The sequence below is a fragment of the Ochotona princeps genome, chromosome 1 (assembly GCF_030435755.1).
Source record: "Ochotona princeps isolate mOchPri1 chromosome 1, mOchPri1.hap1, whole genome shotgun sequence".
Lineage (NCBI taxonomy): Eukaryota > Metazoa > Chordata > Mammalia > Lagomorpha > Ochotonidae > Ochotona > Ochotona princeps.
In genome coordinates, this window is record NC_080832.1 from 105547185 (window position 1) to 105561079 (window position 13895).

At 47.7% G+C, this 13895-nt stretch overlaps 1 protein-coding gene across 3 annotated transcripts in view; it reads right to left on the reverse strand.

The window, feature by feature from the left end:
• BICRAL (BICRA like chromatin remodeling complex associated protein) overlaps positions 1-13895 on the reverse strand; it is a 102140-nt gene that overhangs the window by 58406 nt on the left and 29839 nt on the right. For all 3 annotated transcript variants that reach the window (XM_058662673.1, XM_058662678.1, XM_058662664.1), the window contains exon 2: positions 12561-12824. The gene's annotated coding sequence lies outside the window, so the exon portion shown is untranslated. The remainder of the gene's footprint in view (positions 1-12560; positions 12825-13895) is intronic.

A 13895-nucleotide genomic window follows, 5' to 3' on the forward strand; every position in this document is an offset into this window, starting at 1 on the left:
TTGCCATCTAGTTCCTTGTTTCTGGCCTGGGAAAGTAGAGGAGAATGGCCCAAGGCCTTGGCTCCTTGCATCCCTATACGAGAGAATCTCCTGGCTGCAGGTTCTTGGCAAGCCCAGACTTGGGTATTGTCATCATTTAGGGCATGAGCTAGCAGATGAAAGACTTGTGTTTCTCCCACCACTTCTATAACTCTTTCAAGTAAAATAACTTAAAAAATTTTTTTTATTTGGGCCAGGCTCAATAGCCTAGTGGCTAAAATCTTTACCGGGCATGAGCCAGGAATCCCATGAGGGTACCAGTTCAGGTTTTGGCTATTCTACTTCCTGTCCAGCTCCCTGCTTTTTGCCTGAGAAAGTAGTAGAGGATGGCCCAAAGCCTTGGGATCCTGCCCAATGTGGCAGACCTGGAAGAGGTTCTGTGTTCCTGGCTTTGGCATGGCTCAGTTTCAGCCGTTGCGGTCACTTGGGAGTGAACCAGCAGATGGTAGATCTTTCTGTAGTTGCTTTTCTTTGCAAATTAACAGAGAGGAGGAGACAGAAAGATCTTATGTCTGTTGATTCATTCACCAAATGGCTGCATGGCCAGAGTTAAACCCATATGAAGGTAGGAGCAAGGATCTTCTTCCAGGTCTCCCACGTGGGTGCAGGATCCCAAGGCTTTGGGCCACCTTCCACTGCTTTTTCAGACCACAGCAAGTAGCTGGATGGGAAGTGGAACAGTCAGGATTCAAACTGGTACCCATATGGGATCCCTGCACTTGGAGGTGGAGGATTAACCAATCGAGCCTTTACAGGCCACAAAAAATAAATCTCAAAAAATGCTCAGGGCTACAAAACTTACTCATTTATGGGGATGTCAATATCACTACTTTCCTAAACCCATTGAAATTTCCTTTCTGCCTAGGATCATTTGGATATTTTTAACATCAAATGCGGGTCACAAAAATTATTAATTTAAAAATTGGCCTCCAATAGGATCTCAAGTACAGCCTCCAGTTGCAGTGGTTAGGTTAGACCAAATCATTTCACAGGTCTTCTGTGGCCTATGGCTGGGTGGTGCCCGTGCCTGCTGAATACCTACTCCAAAATAGAAACCTAACAAAATTGATTCACCTTTTTGTTTAGTTTTGTTTTATAAAATCACAATTTAAAAAAAAATGTATGTCAGGCACCTGGCGAGATGGTTCTATGGCTAAATCCTCATCTTGCGCACACCAGGATCCCATATGTGCACTGGGCTGTGTCCCGGCTGCTCCTCTTCCCATGCAGCTCCCTACTTGTGGCCTGGGAAAGAAGTAGAGAATGGCCCTACGCCTTGGGACCCTCCAGCCACATCGGAGACCCAGAAGAATCTCCTTCAATGTGGCCACTTGAGTGGATGGAAGATCTTTGTTTGTAAATCTGCCTTTCCAAAAAAAAAAAAAATTAATCTTTAAAAGAAACGAAACAGGACAGACAACTTTGAAAGATGTCAAATCTGAATGAAGGCACTGCAGTTTTAACACTCCTCAGCTATGTTTAAAATAGTTGCCATGAGGGCCGGGCACAGTAGACTGGCAGCTGAAGTCCTTGCTTTGCACACACCAGGATCCCATATGGGTGTCTATTCACGCCCTGACTGCACTGCTTTGGAATGGCAGGAGCTCCTGGCTTCTGGCTTCAGTTCTGGCATTCCGGCCGCTTGGGGAATGAGTCAGTGGACGGAACATCTTTCTCTCTATCTCTCCTCCTTTCTGTTAATCTGACTTTCCAATAAAAATAAATAAATTTCAACACAAAATTGCCATTAGGTTGGTGTGTTGGCTCAACTTTTACTCCTCCATCTCCAAGTGTGGCATACCCTGTGAGTGCTAGTTCATGCCCCACTTATTGTCTGGGAAAGCAGCAGGGGATGTCTAAAAGGCTTGGGACTCTGAAACCACGTGGCAGACCTGGAAGATGCTTCTGGGTTTGGATCGGCTCAGCTCCAGCTATTGCAGCCATTTGGAGGGTGAATCAGCAGATGGAAGAGTCTATGATGACTAGTGAGGAAATTGATTTTCATTGAATGACAAAGAAAATTCTACAGTGACCGTTTGTGGCCATGCATGAGGAGCTTGGGCACCAGTTCAAACAGGTCAGGAGCTGGTATTGTGTGTAGCAAGTTAAGCAGCAACCTCAGACACTGGCATCCCCATATGGGTGCCAGTGCGAGACTCAGCTGCTCCACTTCTGACACAGCTCCCTGCTAATGTGCCTGTGAAAGTAGCAGATAACCCAAGCACTCGGGCTGCTGTACACACATGGGAAACCTGGAACAAGCTCCTGGCTCCAGCCTTGCACAGCCCTGGTCATTATATGGCCATTTTGGGGAGTGACTCAGCAGATGGAAGGTTCTTTCTCTCTCTCTCTCTGTTTTTCCCTTTCCCTAATTCTGCCTTTCAAATAAATAAAAACTAAATTTTATGAGGAAAACCAAAAAGAGGCCAGGGAGCAACATAAGGCTCAGGATCCACAATGGGACCAATGGATCCAAGAACTCATGGTGAAGGTGCTGTCAGGGCTGTGCTTTCCTGTATACTAAGAAAAAGTCCTTTTGATGTGCTATTTCACTGGCCACAACGGTAATCATGCCTGTTTTCAAGCTACAGAGAGGCTTTTAAAAAGCCTTTTCCTAAAGCTGATCACACCTTGCAGATTTTTAAATACTTTCCCTTAAAATTTGTAAAGTGCTGTGCTTCACACCATTAGCACTCCAAACAGAACTTGAAGTACACCACAAAATACTCAAAATCTCAAATGTCCTCTCTAAAAATTAGAAGTGTTTAAGGTGAAAGATGTGACTGACTCCTGATAGCTGCTAGGCACAAAGCTGAAGTGTGACCCCCACACCAAATTCCCCATCCCACGCAAATAAAAACCTCAGAATCTACTCAAGGGTAAACTTGATATTTGGCATATACTGTCAGCCTAAGAGACCTGGGTGTTCTGGTCATAATTACCATCTATCAGCAAAAATACTGTTTTTCCCTTTGAAATGGAGGCATTTAATTTTAATTTGTAAGATCTTAAAATGTTTAGCTACTAAGCAGTCATTTGGAGATTAAATTTCTCCATGAATTTAACATGAACAGCAAAATGCATGATCTCTGCTATCTATCCAAATCTCAATTCTGTTAATCAGTAATGCAGCCTGCTTCATAATTCATTCAATGAAGCTAAAAGCTACTTTAGAGGGTTGAGAATTTAATGCTATTTATTAAACACTACTGGGGGATGAGTGGTTGTGTCAATCCACCTGTCATGTTGGCTGGTGATATCCACATCTACTATCGAAGCGCTGGTTGGAAATCTGACTACTTCACTTCCCGCCGTTGTACCTAAGAAAGCAGTGGATGATGGTCCAAGCATTTGGGACCCTGCCACCCATTTGGGAGACCAGGATAAAGTTCTTGGCTATTGGTCTCAGCCTGGCCTGGCCCTAGCTCTTGCATACATTTGGGCATGTCTGGGGAGTGTAGCTGGGAATAGAAGACCTATCTCCTTATCACTTCGCCTATCAAGTAAATAAAAATCTCAAAAAAATGTCTATTAACCATCAGGATGTAAAACAACATAAGTTTTTTTAAAAAGTTCCCTCTCTCATGTTCTGAGAATGTTTATTTGAAAGGTAACACACAGATAAAAAGAGAATATTTTAATAACAGGACAGGATACAAGGGGTAGTTCATGATGATACAAAGCAGCATCAGAGCTTGAAGTGAAAGAAGCTGATTCTATGAAGGTAGTATCTTTCCCACAGGATAACCCACTGCTTGGATCCCTACATCCCATGTTGGAGTAAATAGGATTGAGTCCTGCCTGTTTCTGGAAAATCCAGCTTCTGGCTAATGCCAGGAGGCACCAAATAATGGCAAAGATACTTGGGTCCTTTGCTTCTCTTGTGGGCGACCCAGATGAAGTTCAAAGCTCCTATCTTTGACTTGGCTGTGAAAGGCATTTGGGGAATGAACCAGAGACTACGAAATCTGCATCTCCCTTTCTCTGTGTTGTTCTACATTGCAAATAAAGAGAAAAAAACTGTCTTACATGTCCTTATTCTCTCTTCTTCCGGGCTTTTCATTTCAGGCAATGTGATTAATGTGTTTGCAAGATAGCGATCCAAAGAACCCACAAAATCAGAAAATATTTAAGTTTATTACAAAGATATTTTATTAAAAAGATTCATAACTAAGCAATTCACAACTTTATAAATGAAAGCCGATTAGGAGTCAGGGGGCTGGGACGGGCAGATCTGGTGTGGTGAAGTTTCAGGGCGTGTCCCCGAGTGGAAGCACACGTGAGGCTGGGAGGAAAGAAAGCCACAGCTGCTCCTCCCACCACCTCCTTTGGGTCACTTTCCCAAACACCCAATAACAGCCAGGCTGCTGCAGTGCTGGGGGAGCACACAGCCAGGCACCAAGGCTATTCCTTTTCAGCAAGCTATCCCTTCTCCACTGTAACTGTTCCCCCAGCCTGTTGACCACTTCACTCGCCACAGTGCCCACCCAATATAGGACACTACCCCTCCAGAGGTCGCAGGCCCCGCAGTGCTGTCAGCAAACACAGAGTGCCTAACACATTCTAAGTGCTATGCTAAAGGCTTGGGGTAAACCAGTAAACAAGGAGACGTCACATGAGACTACTAGACCTTCCTCTCAGAACCTGCGTCTAAGTAAAACTTCACCCGCGCGATAGCGTAATGGTTAAGGTCTTCGCCTTGAATGTGCCAGAATCCCATATGGGTGCCGGTTCTAATCCCGGCAGCCCCGCTTCCCATCCAGCTCCCTGCTTGTGGCCTGGGAAAGCAGTCGAGGATGGCCCAAAGCCTTGGGACCCTGCACCCGCATGGGAAACCTGGAGGAGATTCCTGGCTGCTGGCTTTGGATTGGCTCAGCTGCAGCCGTTGTGGCTGCTTCGGGAATGAGCCACTGGACGGAGGAGCTTCCTCTGTGTCTCTCCTCCTGCCTGTATATCTGCCTTTCTAATAAAAATAAATAAATCTTAAAAAAAAAAAAAAAAACGAGGTAAAACTTCACATTCACCACATGCAGGATTGGTGTGAGAGAGGAGGATACTTTCTCTTACTGGTAGTACCTCAGTAAAAGCACCTATCTTCCACAGAAAATAGAGTACTGTGCCAACAGTTTAAGGGAGTATGTGAGTAACTGTAAATGCCACAAATGTTTACATGTTACCCATTTTTGTGGTGAAATATACCATGAACCATTTTTCAATGCACACTTCAGTGGCAGTAAGTGCAGTCACACTGCTGTGCACCCATCACCACTGTCACAACTGAGTCATTATCCCAAATGTAAACTCTACCCTCACTCCCTTTCACTATTTTCCTGATTACATGCAGAGCCCAGCACTGCCATTATCTCTCCTGCCTCACGTTTCAAAGTTTATCACAGAAGTCACTAGATTGTAACCACCTCTCAATTCCCCAGCTCCTCTCTTCCTGTCCCACCTGGAGGGCAAAGCTCCAGCCCTGGCTAAACAGATCATCCGCTGGATCTTGGCTGCTATCCTGACTACTCAATGTTGCTGCCAGGAAACCAGCCAAAAGTCCCAGGGAGATTACCTTGCTTCCCACGGATTTCCTTGCTCTGCAGTCCAAGGTGAACTGCCCCTCTCCTGAAACCAGCCATCACCTCTAAGCGGCTGGCCTTGCCTCAGACTTCATTCAGTAATCAGAAGCCGACAAAGACCCATACGACATCTCTCAGATTCACAAACCCCCTTGAATTTGTGCCCACAATCTCTGCCTTCTCTCCTGCTACACAGCAGGGGTTCCTGTTCCATCAAATCACACTCTCCTGTGCTGTTTCTTATAAACTTGGCTCCCCTGATAATCCGGCATCTTTTCTGCTTTTCTGTCTTCCTTTCTGTTGGACATTCTCATTGGCCTGCTTGCAAAGCTCTTCTAACTCCTGCCATGTATGCCCATTTCACCTTTCCCCCAGCCATCAATGTGCAGTCTCTTCAACATGTGTACACCTCATGTCCCATTCTCCTCACAGTGCTTCCCAACCTGGCAGCCTCCCTGAGACACGAAACCACTGCTTGCTGCCAGATCCAGGCAGGCAGTTCTCCACTCTCTGAGCCCCTCAACCTGGACAAGCATAATAAAACACTGTCTCCTGCTGTAGTGGCTGAGCCTTTCACTCTCCACTCAACCATCAGCTACTCAAAGTACCTTAGGACTTACCTTGCTGACTGCCACAATTAATGTCCAATCTGGGCCACCCCCCAGGCTTACCTGAATATTCAATGCCTACTCGATATTCCACTGGGATGTCACAAGTATATTAAAACACAACAGGTTCCACGCATGGAACATCACTATTCTCCCTCTCCTTACGTATTTTTTTTTCAGTGTTCTCTACCCAGGAAATGGTACCAGCAGGCACACAAGGTTTGGGCCAGAAACCTGAGGGTATCTTCCTTCTGCCTCTGCAGCCAATCTACACCAATCCTTCTGATTTCACCTCCAAAATATATCTGAAACGTCACATATTTCTTCCACTTGCACTGCCATTCTTGCCTCACCTGATCACAGTATCTTTTTGCCTCTCCTCTGTTTCCATTTCCCTGTGTGACAGTGACCTTTCAACACATCACCTCCTAACCAAAGCCCTAAAACCCTTCAACAGTTTCTCACTGCCACCAGAATTAAATTTTAAAATTTCCCCTACGGTCTACCACAAGAGGCCCAACAGGATCTCTCCAACTCACTCCATTCTCTCCTCGCTCAAAAGAACCTTTCTTTTCACTCTCACATCCTAAGTGCTCCCTGATCCTTAGATCCAAATGGTAAATCCTAACATACTCTTCTAGATCCACGAGTCATTTCTTACTTTTTCTTCATCGGTAATTATCTGTTAATGTTCTATTTACTTTAAATCTTGTGGCTGTGGACAACTGTCCTGAACTCCACTGAAATCTAAGATTATCCCCATATGGCACCAACTGCCGCCAAGTGAGCTAACCTGAAGCCAGGAGCCAGGAACTGGGTCACCCATGTGGATGCAGGATCCCAAGGAATTAGTTCATCCTCTGCTGTTTTCCCAGGCCATAAGCTGGGACATGAACCAGCACACATATGGAATGCTGGCGCTTGCAGGTGGAGATTAGCCAACTGAGCCATCACACTAGCCCAAAACCTACTTTAAAATATAGAAATAAGGGCGAGGGCCCGGCGCAACAGTGTAGCAGTTAAAGTCCTCACCTTGAAAACCCCAGGATTGCATATCGGTGCCAGTTCTAATCCTGGCAGCCCCGCATCCCATCCAGCTCCCTGCTTGTAACCTGGGAAAGCAGCTGAGAATGGCACAAAGCTTTGGGACACTGCACCTGTGTGGGAGACCTGGAAGAAGCTCCGGGATCCTAGCTTCGGACTGGCTAAGCTCACTTGGGGAGTGAATCATCAGACGGAAGATCTGCCTCTCTGTCTCTCCTCCTCTTTGTATATATCACTTGCCAATAAAAATAAAATCTTTTAAAAAGCAAATAAAGAAATGAGGGTGAGCAGTTGGTTAAGTCGCTAGGATGCCTGGTTGGAGTTCCACTACTGCGTGGCTTCTGAGCTCCCAGCTACTGCACACCATGGGAGTCAGTAGTTGATGGTTCAGGTTTTGGGTCCCTGCCACCCACATGGGCAACAGATGTAGTTCCAGGCTTTTGCCAGACCAAGCCTCAGCTCTTGAAGCATTTGGGGAATAAACCAACAGATGGAAGAACTCTTTCCATCTTTCTGTGTCTGTTTTGCAAATAAATGAAATATAAAACGAAGTTACTCCTTCCCTCTGACTTCAAGCTTCACCGGGTTTTAGTCAAAGACTATAATTACACTGGCATCTACCATGAAAAACAAGGGCAATAAAACCGCAAGAGATATTAAAAAACTGGAACTGACTCTACTCCCACTCAGCAGTCTAGACTGCATACGAACTGCTCACAGGCATTCAACAGCTCCTTACAAAGAGTTTCAAATGCTGAGAAAGAGAAAAGCGGGCATATGTAAAAATACAAACATCTGCATTAGATGATCAAGTGAGTTTTTAATCTCTTCCCCCCTAGCACCCATTAAAAATGATGACTTGAGAAAAATAAAAGGGCAGCACAAAATAAAATACACGATCTTTGGTTGGAAAAAGTTAACTATTTCATCACTACCTTGGTTCTCATTTTGATCAGGTCATCTAGTCAACCATCTGCTGCAGGTGCTTAACTTCATCCATCATCTGTTCTTTCCTGTGGAGTATAAAAACTGCTCATGCTACCTCCCCAAATCCAGGAGACACATTCCTAATTCAAAATTCAGAAAATGATAATTCTAGGCCTGGCGGCGTGGCCTAGCGGCTAACATCCTCGCCTTGAAAGCCCCGGGATCCCATATGGGCGCCGGTTCTAATCCCGGCAGTTCCACTTCCCATCCAGCTCCCTGCTGGTGGCCTGGGAAAGCAGTTGAGGATGCCCAAATGCTTTGGGACTCTACACCCATGTGGGAGACCTGGAAGAGGTTCCAGGTTCCCGGCTTCGGATCGGCGCAGCACCGGCCATTGCACTCACTTGGGGAGTGAATCATAGGACGGAAGATCTTCCTCTCTGTCTCTCCTCCTCTCTGGATATCTGATTTTGTAATAAAAATAAATAAATCTTCAGAAAATGATAATTCTTACAATGACTTCTCTTATCTCAGTCTTTCCTATCCCTAATTTCTGTATCAAATCGGGATATAATTCTATTTCTGTCCTATAAAGCTGTCTTAATTAAACTAGGCAACCTGGCTAGACCTAGAAGCCTTGATGTTATGTAACTCAGTCCAGTAAGTTTTTTTTTTAAAGTGAGATTTAAAAATTCTTAGGATGTCTTAAATCTTTCCACATGAAACAAATTCTTGGGCCCAATGGAGTGGCCTAGCAGCTAAAGTCCTCGCCTTGAACGCCCCAGGATCCCATATGGGCACCAGTTCTAATCCCAGCAGCTCCACTTCCCATCCAGCTCCCTGCTTGTGGCCTGGGAAAGCAGTCGAGGACGGCCCAATGCTTTTTGGGACCCTGCACTCGTGTGGGAGAGCTGGGGAAGGTTCCTGGCTCCTGGCTCCTGACTCTGGATCGGCACAGCACCGGCTATTGCAGTCACTTGGGGAGTGAATCATCGGACGGAAGATATTGCTCTCTGTCTCTCCTCCTCTGTATATCTGACTGTATAATAAAAAATCTTAAAAAAAAAATTCTTGGTTAGCTTCAAATGGCAGCTTCGAGGAAAAAACAAAACAGAATGAACACGAGCAATAAAATTGTAGGACTTCAAAATGACAGAAGTTGTAAATCTGATGTGTCAATTCAGAGGCCAGCAGCTCCACAGAACACAGGACAATCCAAGCATATGAACACATCATACTAGAACTACAAGCAAGGTTCTGGAATCTCTGCAAGATTCAGATAGAGCGGATGGGAGGAGGGAGTTGAATAATGGAAGGGGGGGAGCTAACACACTGGAAGTCAAAGTTTAAAAATGGGCTTGCGGGTCCAGCATCATAGCCTAGCGGCTAAAGTCCTCGCCTTGAACGTGCTGGGATCCCATATGGGCACCGGTTCTAATCCTAGTAGCTCCACTTCCCATCCAGCTCCCTGCTTGTGGCCTGGGAAAGTAGTTGAAGATGGCCGAAAGCCTTGAGACCCTGCACCCATGTGGGAAACCTAGAGGAGGTTCCTGGTTCCTGGCTTTGGATCTGCACAGCAGCACTGGCCGTTGTGGTCACTTGGGGAGTGAATCATCCGACAGAAGATCTTCCTCTCTGTCTCTCCTCTTCTCTGTATATCTGACTTTGCAATTAAAAAAAAAAAACTCTTTATTAAAAAAAATAAAAATGGGCTTGCTTAATGTACTGTGAAAAGACCCAAGAAGGGAGCCAGAAAAAGGGGTGCTACAAATCTCTATCTCAATCTCAGCAACATTTCTGTGGCTGCTCCTCATGCTGATCTGTAAATCATTCCCCTTCAAGCAAAAGAACAGGGCTTTTGGGATCCACGGGCAATCTTACACCACTGAAGGTTGCAAGACCTTGAACAAACAGCCAACCTCTAACGGCATTAGTTTCTCCCACGGTAAACACACAATAAAATCAGTACCGTAGGGCTACAATGATAAGCAGGAATTATCTAGAGCAGGGAACACATTTCCAAGAATTTCATTAAAGCATCCACCATCTACAGTGGAAGAGTAAGGTGTTTGTAAACAGGAGGAGCTGCCTCCCCACTAGAACTTAACTAGTTACTTTCCAACTCTGCGGACTATTACAGAATCAAGGTCTTAAGCCATTTTTCTTGCTCTTTGCTGTAACAATTTAAAACAGAGCTAACCCCATCCCCCACTCCCTTTCTCAGGTCCCAGAAGAGAGGTTTCTTTGCAGTATGCTACTAACCTGGATGCTTTTAGGGCCAGGGCAGGTCTGCTTTTCAGAAAGGAAAAGGCTGGGCATTTTAAGAGTTTCACTTTGCCAATCAGAGTCCCAAAAAGATGTTTCAACCTACTAGGAAAGATAACCTACTGTTTCCAATCGCTGTCATGGGCCACTACACTAGACAAAGGTCTCTCTAGGGTTTTTATAAACCAAACACCAACTGAAATACGGGATCTACAGAAAACCAAGTTATTGGAAGACCACTGTCCTCCACCGCCTGCCTGCGACTGTTGTTAGCGTGGTTTGCCTCCACTCTCAACAACTCTTAAGAGAAAAACAAGCAAAGGCCCGGTGCCATCTCCCCTCACCCCGCCAAGCTGGACCCAGAGGGCCAAGCCGTCCAGCCCTGGGTGGCAGAAGACGCCAGGAACCCCTCACCTCTAACGGGGAACCCTAGGGATGCGGCAGCAGGAGGGTGCTGGGCACCCATCAACGCCAGGCCCGACCCCGGCCCGCTGGTTTCCTCGGAACCAACACACCGGCCGCAGCCGCTAACCGCTCCGAGCCGGCAGCCTCCTCTTTTTGAGTCTTGGCGCGGGGGATGGGGGTGGGGAGGGAAGCGATTGTGAGGAAAGCGAAGACCCCCGAGTTCCCGGCTCCAGAACGCCAGTCCCGCCACGCGTGGCTTCTCCTTGCCTCAGCCAGCACGGTGTTCACGCAGGGCGCCGCCCGCGCCGCGAAGGAAGATGGCGCCTGCCGAACAACTGCGCCACCAGCCCTGGCGGCGGGCCAGGCCCAGCGCCATCTTAGCGCCTTCCAGCCGCCCCCCCCACCCCCACTGCCGCCACGACACCCCCACCCCACCCCGAAGTCCTGCGTTCCGGGCGGCTCCGGGAGGCCCCCCCGAGAACCGCGCCGTCTCAGCACACACAAGCACCGCCGCAGCTTCTCCTATCTTCGGGCCGGCGCGGGCCTCGGCCAGGGGACGCCAAGCTGGGCCACGAGTCCTCGGCGCGGCTGGGGGACCCGTCGGGGTCGGGCCGCGCGGCTGTTCAGCACGGTGCTCCGGAGCCAAGCAGCGGCCACCGGGAAGGGGAGCCCCTCCAGCAGGTGCGCGTCGCCGGCCCTGAACTCTTCCCCACAGCCGCGACCGTCTGCGGCGGGTAGGAGGAAGCCGGGATGAAAAATAAACCCCGTCCGAGCCGCCGCCGCCGCCTCCCTCCCCACCCTGTCCCCTCCCCCTCTCCAGACGCGGGGTCCATTTTGCCGAGAAGAAAGAAAATGCGATTCACACCCAAGAGCTTCCGAGACAGAAAAGGAACGAGGGCGGGGGGTGGGGGGGCGAAACAGAGGGGAGGAGATTGGAAAAGCTTATTTTTCTTCCTCGCCCGCCGTCACTCCAGGCCCTCCCTGTCCCCTGTTCGCGGCCCCACCGCGCCGTCCTCCCCTCGCCGAGCCCCGCTCCCTCCTTCCCGGCTCCCGGCGGCTCCGGGGGGCGGAAAACACACTCAACACTCGGCGCACACAACTAATTTTAAACCGGCTCAATCAATGAGTCATTAAAAGGTTTCCCTCCCCTCCCCATTGCCAACCGCCACGCCACCCCCCTCCCTTTCCCAGGCTCTCCCTCTCCCCGCTCCAGAAATTTGCATCCGCGGAAAAGGGAAAGAAAAAAAAGGAAAGAAAAAAGGCGCCAGGGCCCTCACCCCGCCAAGGCGCCCCCTGCCCGGCCCTGCCGCCCCCTGCCTGCCCGTCTGAGACACTGAACTTGGTCTTCCCGGGGCCCCGGCAGCGCTGGGAGAGGCATAAACACTCGATTCCCCTTTTCTCCGTGTCCATTAAACATCCACCCACCACCACCATCACCCACCCACAAACCCACCCCCCCCAAAAAAAAACACAGCCTTAGCCAATAGCTCTCTGGGCTGAAACCTAATATCCTGGTTTTGGCAACTCGGTGTTTAATTTGCTCCTCTTTCTTCTCTGTCTGGAGATAGATCTCCAGCCTCCCCTCCCTCGCTTTTCCCCTCCCAGAAGGAAAGAGGCAGAGGAAGGAGGTTGTGTGTTTTTTTTTTTTCTCCTTGAAATTTTTATCACAAAATTATAATACACTCAAAGGGAAACTCACCGTCATGAAAAAGCAGTGCCTTGTCAACGGGGTTTCTGCGCCATCGCACCAGGGGCGGCGGCGGCGGCGGCGGGCGCGGGGCGCGGGGCGCGGGCGCGGGAGCTCCCGGCCGAGCGGCGCCGGCCACACGCGCTCCGCTCTCTCTCTCGCTCACCCCCGCGCCGGGCGGCGGGCGCCCGCTCCCCGCGCCCGCCCGGCCTTCATGCTCTGCGCCCGGGCAAACCGCTCGCCTGCTCCTCTACCTCCAAACTTCGGTTCTCTCGCCTGGCAAAAAAAAAAAAAAAAGTGGAGATTAAGAATTTTTTTTTAATAAAAAAAAATTTTTTTTTACATCAAGCGCTAAGGTTGTTTTAATTCCTGATTCCTTTGGGATTTTTTTGTAACTTCTGAAATATATTGAGTGTTTATTCGAGAAACAGTTTCGGGGGGAGGAGGCGCTTTTAAAATAAAGGTTCACGAGGTGCTTGCGGATTCTGTGCAGGCGAATTATACACACACACACACAGAGCCAGTTTTAACTGGACTCAGGCTGGATGAGAGGGTAAAGAAAAAACAGTATTTGTGTAGAACCTTAATGAAGCAAGCCACTGTGAGGTTTTGTGTGTGCTTTTGAAAAAGGAAAACATCATTTTTAACTTAATATCTGTAAATAACTGGCTCATCTAACTAGAAAAGGTACTGAACTTTGCAACCATCTTTTTCCATTCCAACCATGGGTGCAACCTTCTCTGTGAACCTTGTCAAACGTTACAAAGGAAAACAAAACATGAGACTAAGTAAGAGAAGCAGCTGAGTAAATCACTCAAAAACACTTCTGACTGCTCTCTTTACACAGGGATCTTTGCTCTGGGAGTTTATGCAGTGGCCACTATCCTTCAGACAAGGGAGCTCTGCAACCTTTGCAAGCTCTCTGGCCCAAGTGTAATTACCACCTGTCTTAAATCTCAAATGTCAAATTACTGTGACTTCACCCGACAAGCCTGTAGTATCCAAAGCGCTTCAATCAGTGTTCATTACAATGGCATGGAGTAGGAGTGAGTTCCTTTGCAGTGTAGTTTCACTGCAAATGCCCCCCCCCCAACTGGTGGGGTTCTGTTATTGTCTTTTGTTTTTTAATAAACATGAAAAAGCAAAACATAAATTGTTACAAGAATGCAAATTGCATTTACAATTCAAGGAAGGAAGCTTCAGAGATGTTTTGAAATTAAGTAGTTTGTAAAGCATACATCAAATTAACAGTGCTCAAACCCAGATAGCGTGGAAAGTTCTAAATAAAGTTATCCCTAGCCTTGAATGATTTAAAATAGAATTATCACGTGGCTTATAGATGCTATG